The following is a 12,500-nucleotide window of genomic DNA, read 5'->3' as shown; positions in this document are numbered from 1 at the left end:
TACGTCAGAAGTTTGAATGTAAAAGGTAAATGGTGTTTGTGGCCATGCATTGACCCAGTTAAAACAATATGGAGGGTACTCAGAATGTACTGTATGGAAAACAACCTACCAAAACCAATTACAAGTTTTTATGATGGAAACAATTGTTGTGTTGGAATATATAGACAGAGTGACTGGTCTGATGTAGAAGTCGATCTGCCAAAAGGGTGTTATTATGTCTCCATGGCTTTTCAATCTCTTCACGGATGGAGTGATGCAACATGTCAGACAGAATGGTAGATGCAGATGCAAAGTTGTGGAATGAGAAAATGAAGTCTGCAATAGTTCATGTTTGCAGACGATACAGTACTGACTGTGGACAGGGAAGAAAATTGCAGGAACTGGCAAAAGTTTGAAAGGGTCTACAAGGGGAGGAAGTTCAGAGTAAATATGGAGAGAGGGATGTCATGAGTCAATCGAAACCAGGAGGATGGAGCCACAAATGGTAATATGGACAGAACAAGAATGGAAGAGAATGATTAAGATAAGAGAAGCAGTCAGTCACCATACAGGTGAAGTAAAAAAGGAAGAAATTTGTCTGCAAAAGAAAGTGAGAAAACCTGGATTACCATTGGGATCCAAAGTGAGAATGTATGAAAGGGAAGTAATGTCAACTTTTTTTTGTTAGTGAAGTGGGGATGTAGAATGCAAATGAAAGCAAAAATGTTTAATTGTGGAAATGTTTCCTAATATATCTGGAGTAGAAACAATTGAAATGGTGAAAAATGAGGAGATACACAGAAGTGGTAAAAAAGCTATTGTTAATGAACTGATGGATCAGACAGTTCTGACAGTCTTGTCATGTGGAAAGAATAACAGACATGGGTTGGTGAAAAGAGTGCATAATTCCTAGGTGTAATAAGGGTGGAAGAAAGGAATGTCTCTAAAGTGTTGGATGAACAGCGAGAACTTGGTATTAGAAAAATGCAATTCATCAGTTGGAATATAAGGATTTAGGGCTTTATATATATATATATATATATATATATATATATATATATATATATATATCATCAGCATTATGGATAAATATTCGCTGTTAAGCCTCTGAGGATTTAGGGAGAGAAGTATCAGCCTGACTGAGACAGGGAAATTGCTGGGTGAATGAAAGAGGTGGAGGTGGGGGTATAGGAATAGGTGGGAAGACCATGTACAGTAGGTATATTTCACATTTTTTTTTTTTTTTCCTTCAGCCACCACCTGTATATGTGTTTACAAAGCAGCCTAATTATTTTATTGTTGAATTATCAGTAAAATCCAGCAAAATTCATCAGCTGTCGAATGTTTGGAGAATATGGCGTTTTAAAAACTCAAATATTCTTTGTTAGGTTAATAACCCTTAATTTGGCGACCTTTGGCTAATTAACGAGAAGGAGCTAATCTTGGTTTCTTTATATATATATATATATATATATATATATATATATATATATATATATATATATATATATATATATTTATTTATTTATTTATTTATTTATTTATAGTAGTTATATATATATGAAATATATATATATATATATATATATATATATATATATATATATATAAATATATATATATATATATATATATATATATATATATATATATATATATATATATATATTTAATCGCAGTAACCACTGAAATGAATGCTGCAGTTTTCAAAAAGTTAGAAATTCTTTTCACTTGGAGGCTAAGAAATTATGTACAAACAGGCTAACATAAAAAAAAAAATTATGAATAGATCCATTACATTTAATATAGGGATGAATTTTCCACTCATCTTTAATTTTTCTATCATTTCTCCTTTCTTCCTCTTCTATTTACGTTTTTTCTTACTTTTTCTTCTCGGGGTCATGGATGCTGTAATCTCAAGTGGCACTCAAACGTCAAGTGATGCTCTTGCACTCTACGGCTACTGGGCCCCCCAACATCCCATAATTGACTCTCTCAACCGTCCACTTCACATGTGTTTGATTTTCACACGATACTTCAACCACGCAATAAAATCATTTCCTCATTCTCCTCTTATCTTCATCCCCTCTTTCCTATATATCTCTTCAAGCTTTCATCTCTTTTATTACCTATTAATCATTGTGTAGGCAAAACTTAATAACTGAATTGATTTTACCATCAGTTTACTTCAACTCTTTTTCAGTTCCGGCCAAAATCCTTAGCTCCTCAGTAATAATAAACATATCATCATCCATATATTGACCAAATTATAATTATTATGCTGACCCCATGCCACTATGTCTCAAACAGCAATATTATGAAATTAACTTCAAACTGAGGAAGCTAAACCTAGAAATTGAATTTGGTTCAGTGCGCATGAATTACTTTTCCACTGTTTCACATGTAAATATGCTTTCGATTTACTATCCCCTTCCCACTTACCTTACCCCTTTCTCAATCTGCTGACTATCGCCACCAGCCTTAGAAAAAAGACCCTTGATAAAACTCAGATAAAAATTCCTCGTCACTCTCCTCTACACGAGCCAAAAAGATGTCGTATTGCCGCCTGATTTCAGAGGAGGGACTGTTAGTCTGTGACTCATTTACATTATCTTTGTTTAAAGAGTAATCAAGTTTTTACTGTGCGTATTTGCATTTGTACCCTAAAATGACCATCTGAAAAATCTAGATGATGTAGCCAAAAACAGGCTCTTTGCCATTTTTACTTTAATCCTCTCTTCTTTCTTACTTACCGCTTAACATACCTCCGCATATAATTTACACCTCTTGCTGACGGAGTTCTTGTTTTTGTTTGTTCAAAATAACTTTTAAGCTGCTCTTGTTTTATTACTTATCGACTTAATGGTCTCCCGGATTTCATCATTTCTTCATTCATCGACTCCCTGATTCCCCATAGGTTTTTTTTTTACTTTTTCTTTTCTTGATTTCTTTGGTCTTGATTATTTTAAATCTAAGCTAATATCTAATAATTGAAACAGATCTTTATGACTCAGTTGGCACAGGGTAGGTGAATGTTCTACGCGAAGCTCCAAAAGGTTAACTCCACGCGATGGAACATATCATTTTATTATTTGACAATATGGTACAATTTTCACAGATTAACACATGGGCTCTATAAAAAAAAAAAAGTTCCATACTTCCAATTTCGAAGTTCTGTTTTCGAAATTATTAAAGCTGTCCAAGGTCAAATAATAATAATAATAATAATAATAATAATAATAATAATAATAATAAAATTTCCATTTTGGCAGCAGTGACATCTCCAGGATCGCAGCGCCCAGGCTTCTTTTCGTCCGACACTGAAACCTCAGAACAAAAAATCCACGATGTCGACCGGTAGCGGAATTATAACTGGAAGTTATACACATGGTTCTGCATGATTCCCAATTCACTACCACTCTGCAAAATAAGAAGATTTCTAACTCTGCAGTTTCTGAGAGCTGGATTACCAAGCCTTATTAAGTGTTGAAAGCAAGTCACTGAGTCATACGACCGACTCAAAAGTGGTGATGGTCAATTCGACACCACCGACAACAGCCGTATCCGCATTCATCATTATATTTCAAAAAAGAGATGGAAAGTTTTGAAGATTTCTGTATTTTCTCAAAATTCATTACTCACCTAAGACTTAAGTTTACATACCAATTTAGATTCCGAATAGAGTTTTTGAAGACCCTGCTACGTGCACATGTCTGCCAAATTTCATATCCACTCTTTTAGCAGTTATTGAGTAAAAATGTTTAAAGCTTTTCGAACCTAGCAAACTGGCAACCGGGTTATATAAACAGTCAAATATCTAAGCTGAAAAACTAACTTTTAGAATATGACTTTGCTGCGGTAAATAATGAAAATTATATATCTATCGTCTATGTATGTATGTATGTATGTATGTATAAGTATATCTCTCTCTCTCTCTCTCTCTCTCTCTCTCTCTCTCTCTCTCTCTATATATATATATATATATATATATATATATATATATATATATATATATATATATATATATATATATATATACATATATATATATACATATATATAAATATACATATATATATATATATGTATATAATATATATATATATATATATATATATATATATATATATATATATATATATATATATATATATATATATATATATATATATATATATATATATGTATATATATACATATATATATATTATAATTTGCAGGACTTCACTGCGGCAATTGCAAAACATTTCAAACATTACAAGTACTAAAATAAACACGAATATATAATAAAAGACAATGATATAGAATCAACTGACAATAGTTAGTTAATTAAAAAAAATAGGAGATGCAACATTTTAGCCTTTCTAGTGAACGTCCAAGCTTTAAAACAGGAACAAACATATTTCTTTCATGATCGTAATTTTTATTTTCGTTCGGGGTGATTCGGCAAGCTTCTTTAAATATGGTAATTTAAATCGGACTTCATTTATTCTGATAATCTAAAATACGCCCCTGTCATGGTGAGCTTCTAACATTTTATCCTCTTAAATAAGAAACCTATGAAACAGTATGCTTAAGAATAAAACAGACGGTTCTTTCGAAAGGGAAATTTAACTAATGATTCTTTTATTTAACAAAAATCAAGCTCACATCTTCCTTGACAACATTCTAATTTTTTACGATGGAAATTTGCAATACGATTCTTACAAAAAAGGAATTTAATACACTTCTCTCAGAAACCGCAAATTATTTACAGAGGTATTTATTAACACAATCCAGAGGCACACGCGCAGTTTTGTTGTATCTTTACATATTTTGTCCCAAGTGACAAGAAAAACAAACAAAAATTATGTTAAAGGGGAAGGAGGTGCTAAAAAATTTTTTTTACTTGCCTGCACTGAAATTAATAATATACCCCCCATTTTAATCATAGCAGTCCACCTTAATTCACCATGAAACACTAAATTTATAATAAAGTTGAAATCTTGTAGCACAAATACAATGTTCAAGAAGGTTAAAAACAGTGTCAAGATTTCATCCTTGAGAAGTCAACACTTCACTTGCTAAGGAAGAGCTCGAAAATCAACAAAGAGGAGAGGGCCTGAGCAGGGGATGGGGCTTAGACACCGTCCCCCTCCCCCTCTTCTTGTTGCTAAGGTCACCGCCTCCATTAGCGAGTGCCACAAAAATGCGAGAGAGTGAGTGCCAAACTCCCATCAAGGTTCGTCCAACAATAATAACAACAAAAATAAGTTCTGCCATTGGTGATAAATAGGCAATGCCGCTGCCAGTATTTCTGACTTCCATCTCTTTTTGCCGTGCGTCAGTCGAAGTATATTTGAATGAGGAAGAGGAAGCGAGAAGAAAAGATATTTATGAGAGAGGGGGAGTTAGAGTAAGAGGTGGGCAGGAGGTAGGGCAAACAAGACAGCAAGAGTTATCTGCAACAATTATTACATACTTTAAAACAAAGCCCATGTCAAAGAAGAAGCCGAAAGGTTTTCTCTAGTGACCATCGTAAGGCAAATATCAAATTGCCGCCATTAACAAACGTCTAGGAGGTATACTGCATTCCTTTATGGAAGACTCTCCTTTGTCCAATGGATATTTCCGACATTTACATAAATCACATTCTAAAACGTTTTCTCTTATATTGGACATTACGCCAACCGAAAAGCTGACAAAAAGACAAGGGACCTCGATATTTTGTACTGTTGAAAGATAAATATTTTCTAGTATTTTAATTTAATATGCCCGCCAACAAACCACTTATCTTCATCTAAAAATCGATAATCCAATTTAAAATTTCAGTGCCCACAAGATTAAAGCAATTTTGAAGTCGAGCAACGGCCTGGGAATTTGGGTATGGTTAACTGTCTACAGTAATGTTACAAAGATGTCGACATAATGCAATGTTTTGACATCTTTCTAATAAAATGGGAAACTAACTTCTTACGGATGTGTCTTGTTACCTAAGACATTTTCAACACTGTATTAATGGTATAATTTTTTTATACTTTTCTAAAGAGAAGTGACAAGAAATTATCCAGTGAATAAAACAAACAAGTTTACGGAGCAGTCTAGGTCAGAGCTGAACGGTGATTATTTTTAAATAAAAAAAAATTATGGTTGAAATAAAATGGAGGAAATACAAAAAAGCTAGACTATCGTATGTGACAGGTTTTTTTCGAGTGCTTCGACAGTACTGTGTATTAAGTACAGTCTTTGCCATCAGGCTTTCTGAGATTTTTGCATTCCAGAGAGAAAGAAAATCACCTTGTTACTTGAAATAACTTGTACAGAAAGGCAGCCCTCAGTTACTGAACTTCTTGAATGTACAGAATAATTGCATTTGCTTTGGTAATTTGCTAGATGAAACTAGAAAATATCCTGAAAGAAGTTTTGCACTCTAGATACACTGGGACATTTCCCATTACGGACAAAAGATTTTCCTTTTCATTATTTATCTCCGAAGAAAACTCATAACTTATATTTTACTTAGTTTGGATTAACCTATATATGATCTAATTAGTTTCCCTTACAATCTTATTACAGTAGGAACTAGTAATGTTTATTTTAACCGGAATATTACTTTTTTTTTTTTTTTTAGTGCCCAAGCCAGAAATGAGTCAAATTGATATATCAGAAAGAACACATTTCTTAGTCCAAGTAAAAGAACATTTGTTTATTTAGAAACAAAAAGAAAAATACTATACTATCAAGACATTCCGAACGGGATAACATACATGGCCTACTTTCTTACTTGATCTTTTGCTCCATGCCGCTGAGATACAGATTGTGAGTCACTTGTTATAGTAGATTGCAGGCCAGAGACCAAAGGCGAACGACACTGATAAGCAAGAGTTAGGTTCCCTACAATATAGAGTTACCGTGCAGGATTTTTTATAAAGATCCAAAGATGTAATGTATTTCAAACAAGGCAGGGCTAGTATACATGAAAGAGAGAGAGAGAGAAGGCAAGGCTAGTATACATGAGAGAGAGAGAGAGAGAGAGAGAGAGAGAGAGAGAGAGAGAGAGAGAGAGAGAGAGAGTATGATGAGAAAACTTTATCGGTGAATGTTTCAATAACTTTCAATAGTTTTTAAGACACCAAACTACTTTCTTTAATAATTTCCGAATTTCTGCAAGCCATAGAATGATCGCTTCTAGAGACGAACTGAATAAAGAAATAGCGGATCACCAATAACGAGAAAAACCACAAAACGCTATTTTATTCAATCACAGGACTTCAAGATTCCAAACATGGTATGCCTGAATTCACTGTTATGGAGTTTCTGCCAAATTCGGTTTCCAAAAAACCGTTGCATGTTGACGTATAAGGTCCTTTCACTGTAAAACGACAATAAACTACAACTCAATAAACAAGTCATCGATTTAATTATGACGGCGTCAGCGTATCCACCACTCATGTCCAATTGGACTGCGTCAAGTTATTAGGCAATCTAAACAACTTTCCTCTAAAATATTATGGTCCGACAAACAGGGAAGCCAGAGAATTGGGTACATAATGAGTAAGTTCTGTTATAAAAAAATACAAATAAAAACGGAAAACATCAGCATTATAATATAGAACAAGTAAAATTTGCGTCGGAATTTCTTCGGCGCAATCAAATTTTCTGCACAGCGTATAATGCTGTATGAGCCGCGGCACATGAAACTTTCTGCTGCGGCCCGGTGGTGGCCTGTGTTGTTGGAACATATAGCGGTGCCAGACGCACGATCATGGTTAACTTTAACCTTCAATAAAATAAAAACTACTAAGGCTAGAGGGGTGCAATTTGGTACGCTTGATGATTGGAAGGTGGATGATCAACAAACCAATTTGCAGCCCCCTAACCTCAGTACTTTCTAAGATCTGAGAGAGGCCAGAACAAGTGCGGACGGACAGACAATACCAGCTCAATAGTTTTCTTTTACAGAAAACTAAAAATACGATATTGAAGGAAATTTTGCACTACTCTCACGAAACGTTACCATTACCTTCAGGTTTTTCGCATAAGGCTCAAGACCAAACCACCACACGGACCCATGCTAATCATATCTAATGTAGACTTAGAGCATCATGAAGTGTAATCTACCCTGTGCTGGAATTTCTGTGTCAATGGTATCTTGGTCAGAAATCGGTTCTTTTCCTTGACTTCTTTTGTCCTGAAATGTTTGGGCATTGTTCCAAGAGGCGAAAGTGGTTGCTTGTAGACCCTCTAATTATCATGCGAAGGCCGATGCCAGTGGTGTATGGGATAACCGATCTTTGGCTTTGTTGAAACGCTCATGTATGCATGCACGCTCGCCCAGACACTCCCATACACATTTATGAAGTGGTAACGAGGATCCCGAGAATATGGAAGACAGCACGATAGGGATCTTGAGAACTTCATGAAAAGCGACGGGGATCTTGACCATACGAAGAATAGTGAGGGAGGTAATGCAGGCATTAGCTGGATGGGGATATCGAGAATGTGAGGCCTGGTAACCGGGATCCATCGGTTATCTGAAATAGTTGCGAGAATCTTGACGAAATGGGCAATAGAAGGGATCTTAAAATATGGAGACCAGTGTTGGAGGTCTTGGGAAATAGAGGATGGAGATTATGCTTCCAGCAATATGGTTAATAGTGATCTTGGATTTCCAGGATAAAGGGAAAATATGAAAGGAAACTCAAGAATATGAGTAACAGTGATTGTGATCTGCAGAACAGTGAAGGCTTTCATAATAGGAGAGCGCAATGAAGACGGAGCGAGTGTCAGTCAAGAGAAAAGATAAGAAGAGAGGACAAAACAAAAGATAGATAAATAAACAGAATAAATGGGACGCGGAGACAATTTCAATGGGATAATGCTGTATTGTGACGGGGAAATAAATGAACTGCACGGGGAAATAAATGAACTGCACAAGTAAATTTTAGAAAGAGAAAGAGTCAATCCCTGTTAACTACAGGCTGTAAGATACACGTTCTTTTTGACTTCGTGAGATGATCCCTGATAATCATCTTTCTCTCTCCCCTTTTGCCTGCGTTACTTTGCATTTTTCTCTATTTACTGGAGAGAGAGAGAGAGAGAGAGAGAGAGAGAGAGAGAGAGAGAGAGAGAGAGAGAGAGAGAATTGCAGTTTTCATCTTTTTAATGGCAATACAAACCGTTCATTTTCACTAAAGTTTAAGCTTTTTTTTTTCTTTACTTCAAAGGGAGTGAGGCGATTGTACTTTTAATACGAAGGTTGATAATCATCAGGATTCCCACGAATGGAAAGATCTTTTTATGAAACTTCACCTGCACCGAGTCATAAGTGGATGAGCAGACCTGCAGAAAATGGTGCAAATATTTAGAGAGAGAGAGAGAGAGAGAGAGAGAGAGAGAGAGAGAGAGAGAGAGAGATGCATGTTATCATAAATATGTCCAAGAAATTCATAACTTCTAGCTCTTTATTTTTAAGTATATCCTTTTACGTTGAAACGTATTCTTCCTAATCCTCAGTCGGAAAAACCTTAGGCTATTTCGCCTTCTTGTGTCTTGTTTCTTCAATTTCTACTAAGTATTTATATTTTCTTTTACTTCTGTTTTGGTTGCATCATTCGCCATTACCACTTCATTCATCTTTTGCATTCTTTACAGCATCATAAATATTCCTTCTTCTTTTTTTTTCTACTTGTTCCTGAGTCACACCGTCGAAATGCGAAGACTTTATCAAGAGAATAACAGCGGTTATTCTCCAGTATGATTGAACACCATGGAAGCGTGTTTTGATGTGCGATAGCCGCCCGAGAAATAGCCAGAGCCGATAGCGCCGATCACGGCCTCGGAGTCTCGGGAGAAGAGACGGTCTTTTAGTGGGAGGGAGAAGAGGATAAGACCACGATCACTGGCACACTCAGAACTGTAATTACCGGCCATTTATCATTATCGGCGAGCAAAGACACACGCTATATCTCGTCTATGCCATCTTTAACTCACCTTCCTTCCAGAGCTAAAATACCAATCCTTCTTTGCGCTAACTACCAGCTGCTCCTATCAGCCATTTCTTCGCAATATGTCCATTCTGGTTTTACGAATATACAATAGGTGCTTAGCCAAGGGACATCCTAGTTTCTTGATCAATGCGTCATTATCTCGGACTTGTACTGTCCATCAATTTAATTATGTTTGAACATTAATTTTCTTATGACTGGCTGTCTTTTTACTAGAGTTTTTGATCTCTTGAAGCCAGGAATACACCAAGGAATTATTATGAAATGAATTAGTGGTTTTCTGCTCTTGTTTGCTTGCTCGATAGTTTCCTTTAATGTTTTGTGCTTCATAAGGTTTGCCAAAGATTAACAAATCGAACTTTATACCTTTATCTATCGTTTTATAAAACATTTAATAAACGTTTACTTTTTATTGCAAACGTTGCTATGCATGAACTGAATTATTATAAATTTCGAAATGGGAACGATAATACAAACAAAGGTACGAGCTGAGAACAAGATATCACTATTTAAATAGAAAAACACCATGATAGATTGTTGTTAGTGATATTTAAAAACAATTACATTTAAGCCTACGATCACATATATCTCAGACCAGAAAGATTATCTCGTAAGTATTAAAGGAACATAAATAGTAAAGATTTTGTGCCGAATTTTTTTTTTAAATAAAATTCAATGTCATCAAGCGCCATGTAATAACCCATCATGCTCACGAAAATGCATTAACTACGTGTGTAAAAGAGAAGACAAGGGAAAACCAAAAGCTTACGTAAAAGTTCACGAACCCTAATACTTACGCAGATACTCAATACGCGAACCGAGCTCAGTTAAATGATACTTATTATGTATTAATTAAATTTCTTCAAAAATTACAATAGCGATATTGTGAGAAGATTAAAAGAGACCTTCATAAGAGCCAATTGTTCATTGTCAAACTTATTGGAATAATATGTTTAACATAAGTCCGATTAACAAAGAACAACATACATATGTATAAGTATATGTATACTTACATGCATGTATACATATACATATATATATTATATATGTACATATATATGTATATATTCCGTTTAAAGGAAGTGTTCGCTGGACTGGTCGATATCGTTCTCGGCTAGCATTCTGCAGGGCCGGCGTTCGAATCTCCGGTCGGCCAGTGAAGAATTAGAGTAATTTATTTCTGGTGACAGAAATTCATTTCTCGCCATAATGTGGTTCGGATCCCACAATAAGCTGTAGGTCCCGTTGTTAGGTAACCAATTGGTTCTTAGCCACGTGAAATAAGTCTAATCCTTCTGGCCAGCCCTAGGAGAGCTGTTAATCAGCTCAGTGGCCTGGTTAAACTAAGGTATACTTAACTTTTAAAGGAAGTGTACTTCGGAGTAAGGCAGCTGTTCCAATCCCCCTGCTTCCCCGGTCTATGGTGCCTGCCTTGCCTTATCCGTTGAAGTACTGACAAGATATACTATTGCTTACCCTTGTATGTGTGTGTGTATAAATAAATATATATATATATATATATATATATATATATATATATATATATATATATACATACACACACACACACACACATATATATATATATATATATATATATATATATATATATATATATATATATATATATATATATATATATATATATATATATATATATATATATATATATATATATATATATAGACAGAGGATATGACCACCCCACTATCCAATTTTAAAAGGAGCAACGGGTCAGGTAGGCGTAGTAGCTGAGCGATAAAACCCTCAGCTCAAGTTGCTAGGTCCATAGATTATTCCATGCCTCCTACCCATCACAAGTAAAGTGGGTATCTGAGTCTGTCTGGGACAAGAAAAACGGCGAGGGGTAGCAACCTCACCCCTAGAAACTTGCTACGAAAGTAGAGGGCTGTTCATTAAGATATATATAAGTTGGATGACACACAAGTTAAGATGATAAGAATACACGCTGGAGAGGAAGACGGGAAAAATGAGTGTCATTAATTGCTAGGGTTAAAGACAGAGGTGAAGAAAGATTTGGGGAATATGTCAAGATCAAGGGTGGGGCCAGAGAACCACCAGAGTACTTAGGGTATAGGGAGGTAGGACGAGGGAATAAAAACAGTAAATTGTGTGCCAAACGAGACCATATACAATTATATAGGAGGGCTGACTCGAGAGTCAAGAAGAAAATGGGAAAGTAAGACAAAGCAAAAATTTAAAAATGGAGTGGGCGAAGGTCGACGGGCAGTAAATGTAGAGATGTAGAGGGAAAGTTAGTGAATGCAGCAGTGGGCCAATGGAGAGAGTATTCTGACGATCTGTTGAACGCAGAGGACAGAAGAGAGGCTGGTTGAATGATGCAAAAATAAACAGGGTTAGCAGAGAGTCTGAGATCATATGTTAGAGTGACTGTTGAGTGCGTAAGGAGTGTGATGAAGAGGTTGAATAATGGAAACGGGACTACAGGTGAGATTCTGCAGTATGGTGGTGAAAGCACAACTGAGCGGACAGGCAAGGTAGACAAGTGTATCT

Source organism: Macrobrachium rosenbergii, chromosome 8 (genome assembly GCF_040412425.1).
Source record: "Macrobrachium rosenbergii isolate ZJJX-2024 chromosome 8, ASM4041242v1, whole genome shotgun sequence".
NCBI classification, from domain to species: Eukaryota; Metazoa; Arthropoda; class Malacostraca; order Decapoda; family Palaemonidae; genus Macrobrachium; species Macrobrachium rosenbergii.
Note: the sequence above shows the minus strand (reverse complement) of the source record.